At 42.2% G+C, this 24,459-nt stretch overlaps 1 protein-coding gene across 1 annotated transcript in view; it reads left to right on the forward strand.

The window, feature by feature from the left end:
* ZNF804B (zinc finger protein 804B) overlaps nt 1-24,459 on the forward strand; it is a 193,755-nt gene that overhangs the window by 104,694 nt on the left and 64,602 nt on the right. The window lies entirely within an intron of this gene.

Raw genomic sequence — 24,459 nt, forward strand, 5'->3', positions numbered from 1 at the left:
AGGCAACATTGCATACAAACTGAAACCGATTTCCCCACCCGTAGAACTGCCAAGACCCTTTAAGAAGCTGCTTTATGCTGAATAAGACCACTGATTTATCTTATTCAGTGTTGCTTACACTGCCTGACTCCAGGGACAGGCCTTGGTCTTTCAGATTACAGCAATGCCCTGTGTGAGGCTGAAATTTGGCACACACCCCACCTCTCACCTTCCATTCTGCTCAGTTTACTACGCCATAGTTGCAACACCCTGCAGCGCCCCCTAGGCTCAAAGCCCAGTGTGGTGGAACCAGTCATGCTGCCCTAAGCCTGCCTTCTCTGGCTCTTTCCCAGCCCTGTCTGGAGGTGCTTGGGATTGAACCTGCAAACTTTTTGTGTGCAAAGCAGGTGTTCTACCAATGAGCAATGGCCCCTTTCCCCCTTCATAGCAGCGGTGGCTAAACAGTGGCCCTTCAGACACAGTTGGACTAGAGTTCCTTTCACCCCTGGGCACTGGGCAAGCTGGCCTGGGACTGACAGGAGCTCTTGGTCAACAACATTGGGATTGCCTGACAGGTGAGTCCACTTTGCATCTGAGTTTGGATCTGCAGAGTCCCAAGCCCTTCCATTTTCTTGACGCACCCCTGGCAAATGAAGGAAAATATGCTAGCTCTGGAGTTGGAACACACAGAGATATTACCTCTGTTTGCCCCCTGCCAGCTGGTAGATCTTTTGATTTGGTGGTTTCCCCTGCACAATTTCTCACCTTGCCCCAAGGATTGCACTGCCCATGCAATTACTTACGATATACCCTGTAAATGATTATACAGTTTCAAAGTACTTCTCAGGTACAATCAACATATGCAATTGTCAATTAATTTCCTTATCGTACCTGTTTTGCTTTACTTCTTCCTGCTTCTGTAAGTTCCCATCAGCAAGCAGATAGTTTAGGGATAAATTCTGCTGTGCAAGCTAGAAATGCATGTGGCCAGATATCTAATCATTGTGAACAAATTTAATTATATCAAACAAACATGGGTGGGAATGCAGGCCTCAAACCATCCAGCAAATTCCAGAAGCATTTGTCATTTATTAGAGTAGCACCAATTGTGCATGCAATAAACATCATGTTGAGATATGACAGTTTTGCAATGTGGCTTTATTTATTTATATTTCATTTTGACAGCTTTGAATTAAGTATTTCTTCCTTGTTTATTGATCCGCTTTTTAATGCAGCAACATTTACCAATCAAAAGATAGTAGAAAAAGAGATTCTGGGAACTATTTTGGTGTTTTCAGTTGATGTGATGCTGCTGTGCGTGGGTTTGAATTTTAAAAAATTCCAAACAGTGTAGAACTGTTTTTTAAAAATCCACCCTGATGTAAACAAACAAACAAAGATGTAGACATCTTTAAAAATTCATTAGTTATAATAAATTATTACCATCGAAGAAACCTCTTGTGGTATGTGTCATCCAATTTGTAGTTTGAAAACCAGATGTTTCATTTCTCCCTTTTTTGGTGTGTTGTTTGTTACTTCCTGTGACTTGGAGTCCGCTCAGAAGATAATATTCTTAAAGTGTAATTGGTACCCCTGGTAGCAGATTTACATTTTTCGTCTGCTCAGCTCTTCTGAAAATTATAGCAGGGGAGATACGCTTTGTTTTCTACACTCATAAATTGCACTCTGTGCTCCCATGTTTAAAGGATAAGACCAAAATTGTGAGCTTTACGCTTGCCAACTATTCTAAAGTATATATTTTATTACGAAGTTTGGATGAAGGACTGTATAAAAAATTTAACAACAACAACCAAATATTCAGTTTCCTGTGGAACCAACAGAAAAAACTTGAGATTGCAAAGGATGGAAACTGGTGTTACTTGTAGCTTTCACAAAGAAAAGTGCTGACAGTGGTGTCCCCATCCCCCAACTTCTTGTGTGACCACAGATACACATTTACTATGGCAGCCAGTCCCCCTGGCAGAAATGTGTGAAGGGAGAAGCCTTGCTGAGAAGCAACTTAGCTTGCAATCTGCTAAGAGTACTGGCTACAGCAGATTTTTTTTTGCAGCACACATTTCTAGCAAGCATAGAGCTATCCCATTTTCAGAGTAGGGGGCACATGGAAGGCTGTGGGGAGACTTACTGGTCCTTGTGTCATCTAGGAATGCATCCATTGGGTAATCAGATGTTACTGCAGTCTTGTGATTTAATGCTGTATACCACCTTGTCATGTTTTTCGTGAAAGGGCCGTTTGTCAGCATTTAACTAAAATAAAAACCATGTAGCCATTGACCCTGCAGAGCACCTCCATAGCTGAATAGCCTGCGGCGCATCTTCTAAGCCAGAGTCACGAGCAAATTTTAATATAGCTTTGCATGTTTTTTTCTTATTTAAGTGTAAGTTACTATCATTGGGCGATATGAATAATGCTTTTAATCAAATAAGGACTTTAAAAGCCATTGAAACCTCTGACAAGAGTTTCCACGAGGGTGAAAATGTCGCCTTAGTATATTTTGCTTCTGCGCTCTGGCTACAAAGAGGGACCTGGAGATCTCCATGAGGAAAATAATTCTAAAGACTCCCGAGTGCAATCATAGAAGGGGAGACTCCTGGGGAAAAGGGTGACGGTATTTGCAGCAGCGGCTGTGAGTAAATAAATCTTTAGCAAGTGACATAAATCTGCCCTGTAAGGGTAAATACCAAAAGGAGATGTTAAATATGGTAATTCGCTCCTCCTCTTTTATCAGCGTTTTTAGCTGCTGACAGAGTAGATGAAATGACAGGAAGCAGAAACACTCCAGAATGAATTTTGCGCTCCAGTCATACATTTCCGAGACAGCATTGCTTTCTGACTGAGCGATCCTGTGCCAGTACAGCTTTTGGGTTTTTTAAATACTTTTCTTCTTAATGGCCCTTTCCCCCTTCCTTTGCTCAGCCCTGTTTCTTCACAGTTCAAGCTCGTTGGCCAGTGTCAGAACAAGATTTCAAGGAAAGACAGTGTTTGGTTTCTCAGTGTGGCCTACAATCTACTTCAGCTGTAAAGTTTTTGTATTAATACAGGCCAGTCCTCACCAGATGTCCCCTAGGACTCTTACTGGAGTGTAAAGAGGGGAGGGCAGAATTTGATTCACTTCACATTTAAAGACATACTTACCAAATTCACACTTTTCAAAACAATTTATGAACTGAAACACAGCTATCTTTCAAAATTTCTAACTTCTCTGAATTTTGCAATGAGGTTCTCTAGCCAAGCAGTGGGGGCAAAAGTGCATATTCTGGCGTTAAGTGTGCATATAAATGCATATATTAGTAAAAAGTATATTCCAAGAAGAATTGTATTTGAGGAAAAATCCTTGCAAAAATGTGTCTTATTAGTCAAAATAGGTTATAAAAATAAAATGCTGAAGAATTTTCGGGGGGGGCCAAACTGTTGCAGAATGTGGTAAACTGAATTTAAGATTGCAAAAATGAGAACTAGGCAAGCTAAAATTGACAGATTTGTCCAACTTGTTTGGCCAAGGGAGTAGAAGAAACTCCAACGTTGCCTAAACCTGCCATTTTGTAGGTCAGTGAGGATAACGAGCTTTCAAGTTGAATAAAACTCTTTTTTCATGTACGAATCAGGCGGAGATGTTCCTTAGCTGAAAACAATGTTCTGTGTAACTTGCATATTTACTATTCTGCCAATGCAGCTGGTCCACTAATAGGTGCCATACATAACAGTTTGGTTTTCTGCCTCCAGTACATTTACAGCTTAGTTCTCTGCTCCATACCCCAACACTGTGCACTGTTTGCATTCTTTTACAAACCAATATAAAAGTGATAAGAATTTTAACTAGGCAGATTATAACAGGAAGGTTATATTTACCCCCCCTTCCTTTCTTCTATCTCATTACTGCAAGGAGATATAAATAGGTAGCAATTGTTTGTTCCCTCCTTTTATAATGATTTGCTGGACCATTTGAGAACAGGATCAAGACAGCATCATCCCAATGTCTATCAAGATAATTTTACTGCAGCAGGAATCAAACTATTGATTATATGTTGCCGGCATATTACTTTTATTACATGACAATCTCTTGCAAAGGCACATGGGACATCTTCTTGCAACAAGACTCAAAGATTGGTTTTAGAGAAAGGGGAGGGGGAAAGAAGTAATGGTGGAAGAACAGCTAGGCGGTTAAAGGCCAAGCAAGAGTTCTTTCTCTCAGATTGGGAAACGAAGCTATTGGGAGTGGCAGGTCAGGATGTGGTGCACGGGTCATGAGTTAGCCCATTACCATGTTAGAAGAAAAGAATACAGTGCAAAAATATTGAGCCAGTCTAAATAATTAGTTCAAGTCCACTCTCTATCTTTTCTGACACATTCAGATTCATAAAGTAGGTAAAGGGGAAAGTGACACTTCCTTATTACTTGAAATTGCTTTTATCAACAAAAAAATGGAGGTTATTGGGGATTGGATGGAGGACAGTGTGTACTTTAAGGCTTCTTAAAGCTTCCCATCATACTTCCATAGAAAGTATTAGGGCTGCAACATTAATCACTTTATCTATCCAATTAATCTATTTTAAAATTCTGACCATTCAAGTTCTGGCCTTGATTAATAAGGCTAACTCCTTTCTTCTGCCAATCTGTTTGCAATAGAAGCCTTCTCTCCCTCTCCCTCAGCCCCCGTCCTCTGTTTCCTAAGATCCACATTTCTGCTGGTCTAGCAAGAAGTCACAAAGAGGCTTGTGTAAAGAGACCATCACGCATCATAACTCTCTTGTTGTGTCTGCTCCACTTGGACTGGACTCAACCATACAGCCATAGGTAGAGCACATGTTGAAGGTCACAGAACATATATAGTGAAATGTGCAGCTAATAATGCTATCACAAAATACCTTCAGGCTCAGGAAACACATTATGTGATGCTACGGATCTAGATCTCCCCAGCTACATGAAGCTGGAGAAAAGGGTTGATGTGCATTATTATTCTCATGTTGGTCGACTTGCCACTTCTGGAATCTACTGCAGTATTACTACAGTGACATACTCTTATCACTACCATCTGGGAGGTGAATGAGTGGACAAACCTTAGATAGCCACGAACATTTTTGCAGTCGTGCCAATAGAAGAATGGAGCCCCCTTTCAGTGGAAGACAAAGAAAATCTGGAGAAGCCCATGCAACAATGCAGGTCCTGGTCTCTTGCCAAGTGCTGCCATGATGTAAGATTGTCTTCCACTCACCCGCACCCCCACTCTACATTCTGACGAATGCCTGTGCAAATTAAAGAGATAATTCTATGAGGGCCCTAAAGACCTGGCATGGAAAATTCATTTATAGAATGGCTTGTTTCCAGAGGTGGCAAGAGGTTAAGCTATACACATAATTCAACCAAACTGTGGTAGATTTGGACTTGTGGCAAGCTTAATTGCTTGCTAGTTGAAGAATGCTTTGCATTTGAATGGATGTTACCTGTACCTTTCACCAATTCCGCTACACGCAATAAAACCAGGTAGCTACTTGTGTGATGTAGCTTCTCTTTTATGGCAGTGTGGCAGCAGCAATGTACAACATTGGGTTCAGGGTTCCAAGCACTGCTGCAAATGGACCTATTAGCCTCTTCCTCTGTTGCTAGGAAAGGAATAACAGACTAACACCATTCATAAGAGTGTAAGGACATAAGGATAGCCAGGATGCACAGAAGGTAGATCTGGATCTATTGATAGTTCCCTGGGTGATTTGCAGTTTCAGTGAATTGTTTGTGACTCCCAACCATTAAACACTAGCAGGAGTGGAAGGACTGTGATCTCCACTGAGTTCCAGCACTCAGAACAAATACCTCGACTCAGGAGGCCTTCACTCTAATCAAGCACCTTTTTTTGCACCAAGCTCTTGATGGTAGATCTTGGGGTTCTAGTAAAACATAAAGTAGATCAGACAAGTTGCCCCTTGGTCTGTTCTGAGACTCTAGAAAGAACCTGGGACTTTCTGTTGGGATTTCAGATCCCACCAGCTGCGAAGAGCAGCTACTGTGTTGACATCATGTGATGTCTCTGAGCGTGAGACAGGAAGTCTCAGCCAGTTCTCATGTAACCGGAGAGTTACTTTTGCTTCTGAGTCGAAGTGTGAGTCGAGTCGTAGACTCTTGTGTTTGCTTGTAAGAGCTGCTTGTAAGAGCTGCTTGTACAGTCTTAATAAAGTAGTGAGTAGACTACGAACTGTCTCTTTCTTCTGTGATGGGATGCCAGAAGATTAGTGTGCTCCTCTCAGGAGGGAGGGGTCGCTTATTACTGGTCTCTCTGGACCGAGGGAGGATTCCAGCCAGAGAGTGACCACCGGAGAGAAGCCCTGGTGTCTTGGGAAGTTGGCACCCTTCCGGGGGGGGGGGCGTTTTTCCAACACTTTCTGCATGCAGAGTCTTTGTTCAACCACTGAGCTGTGTGCTAGCCACTGAATGTTGGGTTTACCCCACTCCATTACTCCATTAGCTTCTTTCTTTCTTAAGATTCCCCCAAGGCATCACTTCCTATTGCCTTTCTATATTATTCTTTGACAGCCTGTTATTCCAAGGACGGTAAGCATCAGAAAGGAGTGGTACACAAATCCCGCCTGATAAATGGACATTTTTATATTGTTTACATGCTAACATATCTTTTGCAGCCCTGCAGTTTGTACTCAGGCCTGAAAAGCCATCTCATCTCACATCTCAGTTTTGAACAATGTCTCTTTTTTGGAGCATGAATAACAGACCAGTTTTTTAAGGATTTTGTTGGTTGCTCGTTATGCTTAGTTTTAGAGTTTATTGGTTTTTTATATACTGTATATATTCAACTACGTTGAGTAGACTCATTGAAATAAAAGGACTTTAGACATAACCATTAATACCAGTGGGTCACCTTTGAGTAAGATTCTCCTTGCATACAACTTCTTGAAACACATTTTGATACTTTTTTATTTTTAGAGGCAGATCATTTCATTGAAACATTTAGACAGTGTGAAAACTGAAAGATAACCAAGGTCTGATCTGCACCTTAGTCTGGGAGGTGTCAGATCAAATCTGTTGATATCGGATTCACAAACCATCCCTAGCAGAGAAGCAGGGAACTTGGTCTTAGAGGACTCACAGCTGAATGGTCCCTGACTAGGGAAGCTTCACAATCTGTATGTGCTTTTGTGCAAGAATGTTCATATTGTGCTACATTTTTTCACTTTCAAGTAGTCCAGGCCATTTGGACACACATGCTGTGCTGATCTAATACCTGTAATTATTAGAGTCTCTGAGAGCTGGAAGGTGGGACTTCAGTGCCTTCTCCTGAAGGGATGGACAGACCTTGTTTAATTTTTGCTGGCATTCAATCAGAGGACTGTTTCGTCCTGTTTTGTGTGGATGTTTAAAAAATAATAATGCATGATAAGTTCACATTTAAATTGTACATGCTTTTATACTGTGCGTTGCAAAATATGGAGAAGCTTTTGGTCTGGTTGGGAGTTGCGTTCTGATTTGCAAACATGTTCGGGACCACTGAATTGAGTTGGCCTATTGCAAAAAGAGGACCAAACTAATTCCCTCTTTCTCCCTATTCTCTTGAGAATTTTCAGTCTGATGAGCAACCCTTGCCTGAAAACAAGAAGCACAACTGAGGGAGGGAGTACCTCGTTAGAGTAGTTTACCACTGCTACTTCTTGCTGAGGTTTGAAGCTGCCGTCACTGTTTGAAGGGCATAAGTTCACAGGAAGCTGCCTTAGACAGAGTCAGACCAGTGGTCTATCTGGCTGAGTACTATCTACAGTGACTGGTTGCACTTCTCAAGGGTTTCAGAAAATAACTCTTTCCCAGCCCTACCTGGGGTTGAACCTGGCGCCTTCTGCATGCAAAGCAGATGTCCTAGCACTGATTTATGGGTAGAGCATTCAGCAGTTTATTTGTTTCCCGTCCTAATCTAATAGTTCATCTAGACAGATTGGAATGCTGATTGCTCCTTCTGAATGTGTGGTTGGTTGTTAATCAAAATACAAAATATACAAATGTTAGTATACGGTCACATACCCAACAATATATCAATATATCCGTCAGTACTCTGATTTAGACTTTCAACTACTTGCACATTTGTATGTGGGAGAGTGTCCTCCTAACATCACAAGTCCAAATCTAGCTATTGTCTGTATTTCAATAATTAATAATATCATTTTGATGCCCACATTCCAATTCTCAATGTTTTCTGCTAAACCTGCATGTAAAACAGTTTACAGAGGAGACTGCAGAATCCCATTTACTTTCATCTGCTTATATCAATGACAGATATTTGGACCAACAGCTACCTTTGTTATGAAGCTGTCAGCTTGCTAAGCTGTCATCATTGAAGAAATGGTGGGTCCATATATATATATATATATATATATATATATATATATATATATATATATATTCAGGAAGACATCAGAGCTAGTGTTTCTCTTGCAACAAGCTGTCGGAATCTTTCCCTATTCAATCAAAGATCACTGATTTATTCAAAAATATGCCCTTGCTACATTTAACTTCTGATTCACTCTGGAACTATTATTCATAATTACTGATCTGATGGACAGCTGGAGCACTATTCATTTTGACACTTCCATCTCCTTTGTAGTACAATCTCTTACAGTATTTTTTTTGAGGAAATAAAATCAAAGTGTTAGAATGTCCATAGCTTGCTGCCTTTGCTGCTACATCTGATCCTACAGCTATCAGAGAAAAAGCTGCATAAGAATTCAGGAGGCATATGCATTGTACCGTAAGATAAGGTCTAGGCAAAGTCAAATTACCTGTCCATCCTCCCTTCCCCTACGTCTTAAAGTTACCAACATTTCCCCAACTCACAGCAATTGTTCACTGCACTCAAGCTGATCCCTTTGCCTGCAGCCTAACACAGTAAAGCACATTCAGGCACTGAATGCTGCTGGGGGGGGGGGGGGAGAATAAATCTGGATGTGTGCAATTCGAAACAGGGGTAGCTAGTAGGTTTTTTTTTTTATTTTTTTGTACAATCACTTCTGAGCAAAGCCTTGTGGGAATTAAGTGGGAATGCAGAAATTCAGCAGCAGTGCCTTGAAAATGGAGGGTGTGCTGAATGTTCTCTTCTTTTGATTTCTATTCTGAAAGAAGCACTTTCAACACAGGCAAACTAGGATTGGGTGTGCACCAGAGAGCTTGCCTCCCAAATCAACTGAATGTTCTCATTGAATAATGGGGCAGGGAACCACAAGGAGTGCCCCCTGGTCACTGAACATCTGGCAGGAATGCTTGAGGGGTCCAACTGATTGGAAACCCCACATCCAAAGGAAGGAATCCAGGAAGTCGTGAGTCGCTGGGTTCACAGCAAAACTCTGAGACGCCTTTGGCAGCAAATGACAGGCACCTAGGGTTGCCAGACCTCCAAGTCTGACCTGAAGTCTTGAGGTTTGTTTGGCTCCCTCCAGGTGGCAGGTGGAGGGCTTGAATCTCCAGATGGGTGAAAATGCCTTTAACATTAAAAAAAAAATTACAGTGGTACCTCGGGTTACATACGCTTCAGGTTACAGACTCCGCTAACCCAGAAATAGTGCTTCAAGTTAAGAACTTAGCTTCAGGATAAGAACAGAAATCGTGCTCTGGCAGTGCGGTGGCAGCAGGAGGCCCCATTAGCTAAAGTGGTGCTTCAGGTTAAGAACAGTTTCAGGTTAAGAACAGACCTCCAGAACGAATTAAGGACTTAACCCGAGGTACCACTGTATTAAGAAAACTATGTATGCAGTTTGTAAGCATCAGCCTTGCAGGAGCTGGCTACAGATTATAGCATAGTCACATGGGAGAGTCTGCCCTTCTCTCACAATTAACCTCCATCTATAGGGCCCACCCTGTGACATCACAAGGTGCTGCCCTTAGGTCTCAGGTTAAGATCCTGAAATCTCAGCTTCTAGTATGCTCCTGACCTGGCAACTTTATAGGCACAGTCATTTCCTGCTGGTGATCATGTGATCCTTTTTGGTAAACGATGCTAAGAAACTTTCCTGTCTTTGCTGGAGTCCTCCACAACCTGATAGCCCTACTCTTTCCCCAGGGTGTGACTGTGAGCACAGCGAAGGAAAGAGACTGGCAGGGAGGGCAGGATGTGACATCGGCCTGTTAGAGGGGATTTGTTCTTGCCTTGAATTGGGACTCCTGTAATTTGAGGGGCGTTTGTGCATTTGGGTGCCTACCCTTGGAATCATGATGTTTTCACCAAACCATATGAACAATTGGGGTGAGGGGAATTTCATGTTTCAAAGTTCATTGGTGCCCTTTTGCTCCTGCTGCTGCTTTGTACTATTTTCCTTCTCCCTCCCTTCCTCACTGTTCAACCTCGTATGCCCACCCCTTTTGAGCCAGTTGACTCTGGCGGCCCATCTGACAAGTGTTTGTGACATCATCTCTTAATCATCATAGCGCTGCCAGGAAAAACATGTGGGTCACCACAGCCAATTAAAGAGCAGTGTGGGCTTTTGAGGCCAAAGACAGTGAGGGAGGAAGAAGAAAGGGAAATGGAACCATGAAGAGTAGCATCAAAATTACAATTGCAGCAAATGCTGAAAACTGCTAGAAAGGGTGGTGCTCTTTGGCACTCAGAACATAGCTTTGTTTCAGTGTTTATTAAAGCTGTGTTTCTGGAGTAGGGGAGATAAATTCAGCTTACCAGGATCTGGATGTTAGTTACAGCATTGTAGAAGGATTCAGAAACATACATGTTCATTATTTCCCAGAGTGGCTGGGGAAAACCAGCCAGATGGGCGGAGTATAAATAATAACATTATTAAGCATTATTATTAAAGGAATAAATAACTCCTATCAGCCCCAGCATCATATGACACTGTTGTAGTCCAAAACAATTGGAGGGCACTGGGTTGCAGAAAGCTGCTTCAGAGGGTGATTCACATGTTGCAGTCAGTCATTAACTCCACATACTTGGACCCATTTGAATGATCCACTTGCACAAGCTGAGTAACATTTGAGCCAATTGCTGATGGAATATTGTGGCAGCAACTTGTTAAATAAAGGTTACTTGCAGGCACAGTTCAGATAAGGTCCACAGATAAATGTCTGCCCTTTTGGGTGTTAAACTGAACTCAAGAAAAACAAAATCTATTATAAACATAACCTCCAATCCTTCTGAGGTAAAACAAAGACTGGGAGCAAAATTGTCAAGGAACAGCTGACAACATAAATTCCAAACAACCTCTTGCTGACACAAGCCTGATCTCCTCAGGGGAAAACGTGCAATGGACCGTTCTGCTTTAGAGCAAAACATAAATTCCCTTGAATAAACATCGATGTGAATACAAGAAATCCATCCATACAGGATAATGTTTGCTAACACCATTATTACTATTTTTAAAAAGACTTTGTGCTTCATATCCTCCCAGAATTCCATAGATTAAAATAGGAACCCTGTTGGGCACTTAAAACCATAGAACTGTAGTGGTGGAAGAAACCCCAAGTTTCAACTAGTCTAACCTCCTGCAATGCAGGAATCATAACTAAAGAATCCCTGGCAGATGGCCATCCAACCTCTGTTTAAAAACCTCCAGTGAAGGAGGGTATACCACCTTCTGAGGTAGTCTGTACCCCTGCTGAACAGCTCTTACCACCAGAAACTCCTTCCTAATGTTTAGTCAGTACCTCCTTCCTTGTCATTTGAATCCATTGGTTTTGGTCCTACCCTTGGGAACAGCATAACACAAGTGTCCTCCATCCTCCTGCCTTTACCCCTGGGCAAGTGGCACACATGGATTCCCCTCTGTTTTACCCTCACAACAATCCCGCAAAGAAGTTGAGGCTGAGAGAGAGAGCCCGTCTGACCCAAGGTCATACAGGGTGTTTCCTTGCTGAGTAGGATTTGAACCTGGATCTCTCCTAGCCCAGTGTTCTGACCACCACTGTATAGATAGCCATAACCTTGCTGCGCATTTACATTCATTTGCAGCTTTCTGATCTATGCCACTGTGTCCACTGGCCATAAAAGTTTGCTTAAAATATAAGCATGTTGAATAGACTGGATCAGGTTTAACGTTGTAGAACAGCTGTTAATAAAGCACATTTAGCAAAATTTACTGCCTGGTCTGGCCATTATGCGAGTAAAGCATAGAAGGGAAGCAGCAGTGTACTGGTGTGTATGTGTGCGTGCGTGCGTGCATGTTCATTAGAGTCAGGATATACCCACCTCCATTCAGATATTTGACTTTATAGAGTTCTGATGGTGGACAGTGAAGTCTGAAGTTCAGATATGTCGAGTAAAATAAATCCCAAACATCCCAAGCACCCAGTTTGGGAGGCCATTTAGCAAGATACTCTCAATGGGCACAACACTTTTGTGGATCCACCTCTTTCTCATCACTGTCACCACTGCCCCAGAGAAAGGGAATGGACGGAAAGTGTTAAGAAGCTCCCTCCCAAAAGAACGCTTTCCTGATCTTGGAAGGAGCTCACAGGGGCTGCTAATAAGCACAGCAAAAGCTATGGGACTCTCCTGTGTCATGTCTTTGTTGACCCTTACCCATCGTGGTCCCTTGGCACTGTGACCTAGGACTCAGCTATACAGCTGCAAATAAAACGTTTTAAATGTGTTGTAAAATGTAATGTACAAATGTGACACTAGATGGCGACAGTGAGCTATGCCAAATCCAATGTATTTTTCAAAACGTTTTTAAAAAATAGCATTTTCACAGCATTTTTTTTAATAGGTGTGTAGATTCCACCCTAGAGTCCTCCCAGCACTGTGTAAGATGTGGCATGTATTAAATTGCCCTTTTTCCATTGCTGTGATATTAGGCCTGATCAAAGGCAAAGGGGAGATTCTCGCTGAGTTTGTGCACATTGTTATCTAGCTGATTTTGATCTTTGTGGTACTATCAATCACATCTATCAGACCTGACATGCCCTTAACTGTTGGCTACCGAGGCAGGCTTTTGCTTTGATTTGCTGCATACGTTGCTATTATTATGGACATCTTCCATTATCAAAAGGGGGAAATGCCATGTTTGGTATCTTTCAAAGATTGTGCTAGTCAGATATTGCTAGCTATCCACCATATATAGAAATAACTGTTTCATCTTATCTTATATCCTGGTGCTTGAGAGACTCCTTCATGTTGTCAACATTTTTTGCTTGAGCAGTTGATTAGGAGGATGTGTGATGAGCCTTGACTGTTTTTGATCAGAATGTGAAGTGTCAGTCCTTGAATTTTGTGCTTTACATTTTGGTATATATTAGTTCAAATGCATGTACTTTGGGGGTTTTTGAAAAACAGGAAACCGTGCACTTAAAAAAAAAGCTAAAGATTGTTTCTGAAAAACTGAAATAGAGCTGGTTTGCATGTAATGCTAAGCCAAACCATGGCTTAGCATGAACATTCAGGCTCCAGAGATAAAATTGCAACTGATGTACCTTGGTCTTCCTCCTGCTAAGCTGCTAAGATGCTGTGAGCTAAGCCATGATTTGGCTTAGTGTGTTATCCAAACCCAGCTTTGTGGTTTGGCTCACTCCAGACAAACCATATTCTGTTGACCTAAAAACAAACCTCCATTACAGTTCATGATTTGTCTTACATGAGACAAACCATGAGCCTGGGTTCAGATGACACAGTAAGCCAAACCATGGCTTAAATCACAACAGCACAACAGCAGCAGGATTGGAGAAGAAGCAAAGCAGGCAAAGTTGCATTGGTCTGCACTGTATATGGACATCTTATAACACTTTTGCAACTGGTTAGAAGAAGGGGGGAGGAGGAGGTATTGTCCCAAATTGTTGTCCGTTTTATTAACCATGTGAACTTGGCTAATGGTTTACATGGAGAAACCAACATTTTAATTTGAATGCCGATTCCTAGAAACGTGCAGTGATTTCATTTGAATGATCTAAATTCTTGATTTGCTGTTTATTTCCAAGAAATAACCTTTAATGCAATGTCAAGTGCATACATGCACATTTATAAGAAGTGTTCTATCTCAGCGTATGTATTTTCAAAACATATTTTATCCTAAACTGCACATATTGGTACTCCCCCCCCCCCAGCACAGGACTGTATTGCAAAATTCAGAGAAGTGTGAAATCCCTCTCTGCCATTCACAGAAGTGTGAAATTCCAATCTGCACATTACTGTGGATCAGTTTTATTTGGAATTCACAGAAATCAAATTCCCTGAGCATCCCTAATTGTACCTACTTTGAATGTCTGAAAAAGGGATGTTCAGGCCCCTACCTGCAGCTTTAAGTGGCGTCGTCCAACAGCAGAGATATCATGTATTTGCTAAGGGTGGGTTTCAGCTTGTAGATGTGCATAACTGGACTAACATTCAACTCTAGAGTCTCATTCTCTCCTAATTAGAAGAAAAAGATTGGAAGCCCTGCCATCTACAGCACAGGGAAAGGGCAAGTAAGCCAATCAAACTGAGATACTAGTGCCCTAGCTATTTCCACAAAATCTTTTATTGAAGCAATAGGACTTGTACTCAGTAGGGTGCAATCTCAATGATGTGCTTTTAATAATATCCGTTACATTTCCCTTACATGTGGATTCAGGATCATAGAATTGTAGAGTTGGAAGGTACCCTGAGGGTCATCTAGTCCAACCCCCTGAACCCAAGGAAGATTGCTGTGAAAGTATGTTGTATGGCCAAGGCTGCATAGACATTATACACTGAAATCACACCCAAAGAATCCTTGGAAATGTAGTTTAGCCTTATGGAGCTACAGTTCCCCGTACTCTGAACCAGGCTTCCTCAACCTCGGCCCTCCAGATGTTTTGAGACTACAATTCCCATCATCCCTGACCACTGGTCCTGCTAGCTAGGGATCATGGGAGTTGTAGGCCAAAAACATCTGGAGGGCCGAGGGTTGAGGAAGCCTGCTCTAAACAAACTAACATTCCCATGATTCTTTGGAGGGAAGGTGTGCTTTAAACGTATGCTGCATACGAAGCACAAGGCTGCTTGACAATTGCAGAATAGCAGAAACCCTAAAAATAGAAAATACTTAGTCCCAGTTGAAGTTTAGAAATTACACATTCTAATCACTCCCATCAATTTCCTTCTCTGATAGCTTTTTAATTGTTTTTTTGGGGGGGAAATCATAAAAATAACAGTTTTGCATTAACCAAAAAACAAATCTCCTTTACATCATGATGCATTTTTTTATTGGTGTAATCAATATAAAAAGCAAACACTAGAACCTTTTAAAAACCATAGCCATCAGTTTTAATGACTTCCATTTCTCCCCCACATATTTGATCATTATTTCTTTAGGTTTCCCTTATATAGAGTCTTTAATTAGATCATAAGATCTTAAACTCAGTGTTCAACTAAATTAGCTGTGCACAAGTATGCAAAAATTATTGGAGGGATTTTAACAATGGCTGACATTCTCCCCCACCCCCAGCATGTTACTGGTATTTCTAAGGCTGACAAAGTATTTACTTTGACTTCTTGACCATCTAGCCCAGTGTTGTTGAATCTAACACTCAGCAGCTCTCAAACATCTCCAGGATCACAGGCAGAGTGTGAGCTTTCCCCTCCATGTGTATTACCTTTGCCTGCTGAGGCAAGGCGAAGAGCTGTAGCTGCACAGTAGAGCAAGCTACTTTAAATACAGAAGGTCCCAGGTTCAATCCCAGGCATCTCCAGGTAGAACTGGGAATATTCAGTGCCCGAAACTCTGGAAAGCTGCTGTCGCTCAGAAGAGGCAATGCTGAACTAGATGGATTCAGTATATGGCAACGTCCTGTGTTCCAAGGGAATAGTGCTTGGAGGGATCAAGCGTCGGCTGCCCTCCCAGGGTAACTAGCAACTGGGTGGGGAATTTGTTGGCACCAAAGTAGGAAGGAAGTGGTTGAACTGCCAGCTCATCACCTGACCCTCTATGTCTCTTCCCCCACTTCAGTTGTTTAGTGGGGAGCAGAAGAAAGATAAAATCGTTTGATATTCTGCAAAGTGTGCGCTTGTAGCTACTTCCACTGAAAGATCTGCTTCAAGAAGAACAAAGGAGTGGGCAAATGGACAGAAAGTGCCCATGCATTTAGCAAATGTGTGCATGGCATACAATTTTCAAATGCAAATTTGTTTTAGCATCATGTCTCATTTTAATCGATTGTAGGACTGCTTAGTTGTGATGTTTGCTGTGGTCAGGGCATTTGCCCGTAAGGACACGCAAGAGAGTTGGACAAGATGCATGCATTCTCGAGAGCTACAAATGTAGTGTGCTATTCTCTGGAGAAATTTATTATTCTTCCACCTCGGTGAAGGAAAGTGAAGGGAAAACAGCAATGTTGCAGTGCCATGACACTATAATAGGGGGTTTAGGAAGACAAACAATGAAGCTCCAATCTCTGGAAATGAACGTGCTTTGAATGGAAGTCAGGAATTGAGGGTTTTTTTAAAAAAAAATGGGGGAGGGGAAATAGCGTTGTATGCAACATTTACTAATACTTGCACACATGGAAAAACCAAGTGATTAAAAGGAAGAATAAAGGGGAAATTGCCCTCAGACCTTTCCCTGAAGATTAGTTAGTGCCACAAATGGCTGGACCTGCAGTGCAAAGCAAAACAAATGAGTAGGTGGAATCCATTGCAGAAAGGTCACTGCTGTAATGGAGGAAAATGTGAATGGAGAACATTTGTATGTTGTACTACACTTATATATGGCTGAAAGTTTTAAGAAGCTCAGGAAAGCAGATGCTGTTTGTGAGAAAATGCAGGATATGTTTTCCAATGCATCAATCAAAATATTTCAGCTTTTAAATATGCCAAAATATGCTTCATCACAACTGGCCTATTAAGGATTTATCATTGGGATCTTTGTATCTTTTATAAATATTTTATTGTAATAAAGGTGGGTTTTTAAAGTATATTTTCCTCACCCCTTAATTCTAGCTTTGGTTACACCCTATTCCCCTGGAAGAGAATGCCTTAATGGTTCTCTCCTCTAGGATTTTTAGTGGTGAGTAGCATTGCTTTCCCATAATCATTACCCTTTATAACGTAAGCAGCCATTAATGAAATTCCGACCACCATCTCATAACTATTTGCATGGTTAGCAACCAACATACCTCATGCTACAGACAATGGCAAAGGTTGCTATGCCCCCAAAAAACCCAGTGTCAAGGAGGAAAGAAGAAGAAGAGGAGGAGGAGGAGTTTGGACTTGATGTCCCGCCTTTCACTCCCCTTAAGGAGTCTCAAAGCGGCCAACAATCTCCTTTCCCTTCCTCCCCCACAACAAACATTCTGTGAGGTGAGTGAGGCTGAGAGAAGTGTGACTAGCCCAAGGTCACCCAGCAGTTGCATGTGGAGGAGTGGGGAAGTGAACCCGGTTCACCAGATTACGAGTCCACTGCTCTTAACTACTACACCACGCTGGTGTAGATGAAGGAGGCAGCTGAAGTAAATGTTAACAAAGTCACTTAAATGATGTAGGCAGAGTTGAAAGACAAGAAATCCTGATGTCATTTTACAGTGGTACCTCGGGTTACAGACGCTTTAGGTTACAGACGCTTCAGGTTACAGACTCCGCTAACCCAGAAATAGTACCTCAGACTAAGAACTTCAGGATGAGAACAGAAATCGTGAGGTGGTGGCACGGTGGCAGCGGGAGGCCCCATTAGCTAAAGTGGTACCTCAGGTTAAGAACAGTTTCAGGTTAAAAATGGACCTCCATAACGAATTAAGTTCTTAACCCAAGGTACCACTGTACTTTGGAAACTTAACAAAACACAGTGTATAATTTGAGGAGAAAGGAACAGAGAGCACTCATCTTTCTTAGTTCAGACCTTGTATATAGCAGAGAGACTTTCAACCAAAACAACAGAGAAATAGCTTCCACAGAACTACATAGCCTATAAGAGCATGTACTACATCAACATCATGCCACTCTGCCTGGCTGTTAAGCAACACCTCCACCTGTCCTCCTGTTCAACATTTAAAGCTTACATTGCAAACTGGATGATCCTTGCTGTTGTGCTCTCAACAGTAAATGTGTAGAGGAGGCAGCATACAGCTGCGACAATCTCAATGGACAGAAAAGGTGGAAGCAAGTGCTAAGGGAAATAAAGGCATGGCAAGGCCAACTGGAAAGGGATGTTAGGACCACAGTACAAACCATCTTCAGAACCACATTTCCACCTCTTCCACTTTTGGCTATTTGCATGCGATTTGGTTGACCTGTTGGTAGTCTAGAAATGATATTATCATTCCCCCAAATTTCAGTTAGAAGAAATATTTAAAGCAAAGAACACATTTCCCAGGAGCAGTGTGGATTTATAGACCAAATTCTCTCCCTTCTGAAAATATACCCCAGCTGCAATCAACTAAGGCTGTGATCCTGTGTCCAGTTCCTGGTGGTAAGTTTCATTGAGCTCCTTTGGATTTACTTTTCAGTACACATGTATAGGATTGTACCGTTAAGCCCATCCAACGTAGTGCTATGGCAATTGTTTCCTTGGTTTGCACAATGGAACATTCTATCCCTCTAGCCCCCCCCATGTGCCCCCGAATCCATTTTAGGGGTTCTCCCAACCCCCTTGAGCAGATGGGGGGATCACACACAGTGGGGAGGAGAGGGGACACAGTCCTGCAGTGCAAATGGAAATCATTGCTCTGACAGAACTCATAACAGAAACCCCCTCAGCAGGGCTGTCTTAAGAATATGCGGCGCCGGGGTGCAAAGAGCCACCTGGCACCCCCCCCCAAGTTGCCCAGTCCCAGGCACGCAGGAGGGCATAGCTGGCCGGTTGCCTCAACGTCTCGCTGGCTCGGTCACCCCCAAACTCGCGTCGCAGAGCCATCTGCAGCAGAAGAGACCACTGCGGCGCTCCGACCGATGAGTGGGCTCTTCCTCGGACTCAACTCTCAGGCCCCAGACTCTCAGCCTGTCGCCCCTGACAGCCTGGCGCCTGGGTACCCCACACCCCTAGCATCTGTGGGTAAGATGGCCCTGCCGCATAGCTTTTAGGCAGGTAGCATGTCTCCAATGCCAAAACGCAGTTTTCTTTCATGTTGCTAGGCTTATTCCTGTAAACAATGTGTATCTTTGAGCTTGTTATATGTCTTCCCACCCCTTCCCTGGACTCCTTCCTCCTCTAAACTTAATCTAGCACTTGATGCCTTATTTTGCATGACAAGTAGCAGAGATTTAGAAAAAAAAATCAATGTAATCACTTTAAGGCCAATTTATTGAAACTGCGCTGTGAAAGTATGCCATGTTTTAGCGGAGCTGCCCAACCTTTATCTTAATGGCTTCATGGTGCTGTTGTGGGGGGTGCTTTTGTGTTTTGTCGTCAAATCACTGGTGTCATCTTTGTTGGTTGACTGGTAGACCTGGCTTTGGAGTTGCTCTCAGCATGCATTTGTTTCAGTCAGCATTTCCATACGCTGAAAGTGGAAGGTTTATTGCCGGAATAATTTGTTAAGCTATAAATGCAGCCCTTGGGTGACGCAGCCTGAGATGAATGCAATAATCCACATATTCAAAGGGAAACCCAATTCCTTTTATAAAACAAAAACAAAAAAAGTTCATTAACGGAGAAAACAATCTCAACAGCTATAAACTAAATGTATCCTGTGGTGTTTTGTGTATAGATATATGAGAGCTTTCATGTTTTAGCTTTTAAGAGCATTGCTGCTGATCAGAAAGACGTATGTGAATGCCATGGAAGTGTGCCGTGAAAATGGAACTATTAAAATTTCTCTCTCGTTCAATATATTGCTATGGCTCAAGCTTCTCTGTTGGCCGGTGCAGCTAAATTTCATTTTAAGGAGCCATTTAATTCACAGTGGTGGCTAATGTAAGGTTACCAGACGTCCCCGTTTCCCAGGGACAGTCCCTGGATTTACACATCAGTCCCCATACAAAATCCATTGAAGTTTCTGGATTCATTGAAAAAATCTGGTAACCTTAGGCTAGTGCCCATTGGAACTAGCAGGGTAGAAGGCAGGGAGCCCAACAGTAGGTGGCGCCATAGCCAAAGACAGGCAGAGCCAACTCATTCTCTCTCTCTCTCTCTTTTTTTTTTTTGCCCCCATCCTCCTCCCTGCTGAGTTCTACCAGGGCACCACTGAGACCAAAGAGGGGAAAGCTGGCAGGCAGTGCTACCTCCTGGGTTGGTTCCAAGTAAGAAGACAAGGAGATGCATGGCTGGTTGAGATAGAGATTGGTAGGACATACGCTCAAATGCAGCAGTCTCTACTACAGGCTGGCATTCTTTCGTAAAGAGTTTTTGATTTGATTATTTAATTTCTATACCATTTAATATATTTAAAATATCTCTAGGCAGTGACACAACAACTATTCAGTTATTCCAGTGGGACATACTTGGCCAATGCACCTACTTTTCTTTGATGAACAAAATTACTGTCATTCCTTTTTTTATAACTATCCTGCTCTGTTAAAAAAAATAATCAGAAAGGACTTGCGTAGGTTTTAGTTCCCAAGCAGGGCAACTGGAGATCAACCTGATAATGCAGGTAAAAAGGATATCCGTTATCAATGACTCCCTGATATTTGGCACTGCCCTTTGTACAATAAGTGGGTGGGGGTGGACTTAAGGCATATAGCTGTTAATTGGCACGGTGAGTAGTAATCCTTTGATTACAGTAGCTAAAGGCTGTCCTGTAATGGATTTTCCTTGTCACATTAAATTCTGGATAATCTTTGTCTGCACTGCATTTCATTAGGCTAGCGTTATCATACTGATGGCTCCTCTGTCATTGTTCTCATTCTGTTAATGGGTTGCCTACACATGACAGAGTTCTAGCAGAAAATATCACATGTGTGAGAGAGAGAGGGAGAGGGAGGGGTGTGTGTGTGGGTGTGTGTGTGTGTGTGTGTGTGTAAAATCTTTGGGGAGGACACTGCTTTGTCAAAGCCACCAGCTTTTTCCAGCGTTTTAACATGGTGCATTACTGTAAACTCTGTAGTGTGTTTCGCACTCTCTTGTCAACTAGGTACCTGGAGCAAAGCTCGCCTCAATCTTCCATGACTTTAATCTATCTAGAAAATACAACAGGCAGTCAGCAAAGGAGCTGGCAAAGGGTCTGTAATCATTTCAGTGCTGGTATTCAGTGGCAGTTTGATCTTTCTTCTTCACTTATACATTTCTGAATTGCAGCTCTACTAACAAATGATACAAGTATATTTAATAAATCTATTTATCAATGTATTTCGAATGAGGGATTCACAGCAGAAATGTAAAAAGCAGACACGAGGAGAGCTTTCAGGCCTTCTTGTCAGGGGTTTTCTGAGATTGGGTGTGGAATTACAATAGTAAAGAGCCTTTATTTTGTAGATCAGTTGGTTATGTTAAAGATAACAGCAAACAGTATACCAGGTCTTATTTCAGGAACTGTCGCACACATTTGGTGTTGCTTATGTTTCAGTAGCAAGCTGCAGAGGTAATGTTGTGCATTCAGTAAACGAATAGTGCATAATATTATTTCTTCAGGTTGACTAAAGCAACCGGTTAAACTATTGTAGATCATAACATGTTTGTGTTGTGTATATTCAGCTGCAATATCTGGCCAGCTGTGTATATATCAGGGTTACTGCATTTAAAGTTGTAAACATCAAAATAAAAGGATTGCTTTTCAGTATTTTCTAAACTGGTGTCCTGCATGTTTACTACGCTGATGCACAATTCTGATTTCTCCAATAATTCTGATATTATCCTGTGCATGTCTACTCAGGGGGAAATAGCATAGTCCTATGCATGTCTACTCACTGAGTTCAGTGAAACTATTCCCAGCTGCAATTTGCAGCCTTAACTGAATTGTTACAATATCTGAATCAAGAAACTAGGGTTTGCAATTCATTGGCCCATCAAAATCAGAAACCGTGTTTTAAAGTAGTTTTTCAAATTATGGTTTCTGCTGTTGTTTGCCACAGTGTCTGAATGTTCATTGTTATATCTCGGTCTTCTAAACCTGCTGCACTGCAGAGAGAAGACTATAGAGATGGGAGGGGAAACCATGACTATACAGTATGAAGCTAAGAGGATGGTAATAAATTAGGCAAGCAACTGCAAACCATTGTTTGCATGGTGTATGTCTGGAAGCTGAAACTATAGAGTAGGTTCTATAGTTATGTGAATTGAGCCACTGAGCACATCTGAAAAGCCAGACTATGAATAGTCATTTATGCATTGCTGAAAAAGGAAGAAATGAAGCAGACTCCAAAAAGGGCAAAAGGGACACCAATTCACATATGCACATGAAAATTTATGTCTAGAAATGCACATTGAGAGAGAAAAAGACCCTAGAACTTCAATAGAAAATAATATTCCTCACTTTAGCAGAAATATGGTGACCAAGTCACCCATGTTCCTGAACTGTCTGCTACCCTCGTGTTAACTGTTGATCAGCAGCTTCAAAGTTCTCATTTCTTAAGGTTTTTAAAATCTTTAAACTGACTCTGAACAGTAGCGCACATACCGATAGCCAAATATCCCCCACGACTTTTTAGAAACCATCCAGAATTTATCTGCCCTTTTCAGAGTATTTCCATAGAAGTATTTTATTGTCTCAAAGTGACATGACTGATATTCAAAGGGTTTCTGCATGTGCAGTGTGATAGATAACAGTGTACTGGGAATGTTATCTGCATTGCGGAGTATACTGAAAAATCTAAGCAATAATTCACTAAATGAATTTTTTTAAAAAATTTAAAACAGAAATGCTGGCCTATTGAATGCATGTTTCCAAAAGTCAGCCTTGCTGAGTTCAGCAGGGCTTATTCCCAAATGTGCATAGGAATGAAGGGACAAGTGGTAATAAGCATTTGCTAGAATGCAAAGTGAGAAAGGTTTATGGTAATTTTACATAATTGTTTATAATGTAATCATGTATCACATTGAGTGCTTATGCACAGAATGGTTCCAGTCCAGACATTTTTTGTCATTTTGTACATTGTAATGAGTGATAAAGGGAGTCGTAATTATAATAAGTTTTATTTGCTAGGGGCTTCACAGGGAAATGATGAGGAGTGCTGATTCTAAACCCCTATTGGATGGGTCAGCTGAATGTGAAAAGATGAAAATGGTGGCTTCTGCCACGCCAGCTGAAGCTGTTGATCTACATTTAGTTTGGACTGGTGCCTGTTTGCACTGACCTTCATGGTGTCTGCTGGCAAAAAAAAAGTCCATAGATGCTGTAGAAGGATGCTGGAAGATGAGTAGCAAGGTGGGAATAGTAAAATGGTCCTTACAGTGCACTGCACAACTGTGCCATGCAAAAGTAGAACTCATTGTCATGGGTAGCCAACATTGCCATTACTCTTGATGCTGTTGGACTGAAGCACCCATCAGTCCTAACCAACATGGCCAGTGATCAGGCATGATGGAAGCTGTTGTCTAAGAATGTGTGGAGGGCACCATGTTGATCTAGGTGTCCCTTTTGACAAGACTTCTTTCCATGCTGCTAAGTAACATCAGATGTTTTAAATCATGTGAGCAGAAGCTACACCACGACTACTTTACATACAAGCTTAGCTCCCCACTTTTCTATGGCCAAAAGAATTGGAAGTGTCAGCCAAAGAGGGGGGAAAGAAAAGGCAGATTTGCATAAATCTGCACATGATTTGTATGTATAGATGCAGCTTTAGAAATAAAATTTCTCTAGTTTAAATAGAAATGCAACACATCTCACCATAATGGGACAGACCGTGTGCAGGTGGGCTTGTGGGCCTGCTCAGTCCTGCTGACTAGGTGCTCACTTTTAATGGGCAACTTCAAAGGCTCTCCTGCTCTTCCTTCTTGGGGTTCCTCTTAGGAGTTGCAACAAGGACTCCTCCCCATGCAGACTCGGATTTAGGATGTTGCTGAGTGGTGGTGCTGCAGAGGCACACACTTGTTGGTAAAAGGAATGCCAGTTGGCCCCTATAGCAATCGTGACTTAGTCAATAGACTGTTAGTGTAGGGAGACATGGTTCACTTCTTCAGAGGGTCAGTATGAACCACATGTACCAGTGATGAGGCTGAGAGCCACATTACCTTGCGAGGATTCTTCTGTGCATCCCATGTCCATGGAGGGTGGTCCCAGAGTCTAAAGAAGATGGTGCAATGGCATACTCTCCAACACTGGAGTTAGGCAAATCGGAACACGACCTCGATGGAGGCCATGCCCCGTCTCACCCAGCCCCCGCCCCCTGCTCTCTCCCTCCCTTGCACCTTTGCCCTCCACCTCTACCTCCTCCACTGCAGCTGCAGCCTCCGCCATTGATGTACTTCCAGAAGCCAGCACCACTTTTGGAAATGCAGTGCTGGCTTCCGGAAGCACGTCAGCTGGAAAAGAGGAAGACGAGTGGACTATGCATGGGGGTAGGGATGTCGTGAATTCTCCGCGGCGCTTTAGCAGAAATGCTCAGAGTTCCAGATTCTTCAGTGCAGTATATTTATTGTGAGCTATATATACAAATATCTACACAAGCAGGTCATACAGTCAAACAGAGTACCTGGCTGCAC

Source organism: Podarcis raffonei, chromosome 12 (assembly GCF_027172205.1).
Source record: "Podarcis raffonei isolate rPodRaf1 chromosome 12, rPodRaf1.pri, whole genome shotgun sequence".
Taxonomy (NCBI): domain Eukaryota; kingdom Metazoa; phylum Chordata; class Lepidosauria; order Squamata; family Lacertidae; genus Podarcis; species Podarcis raffonei.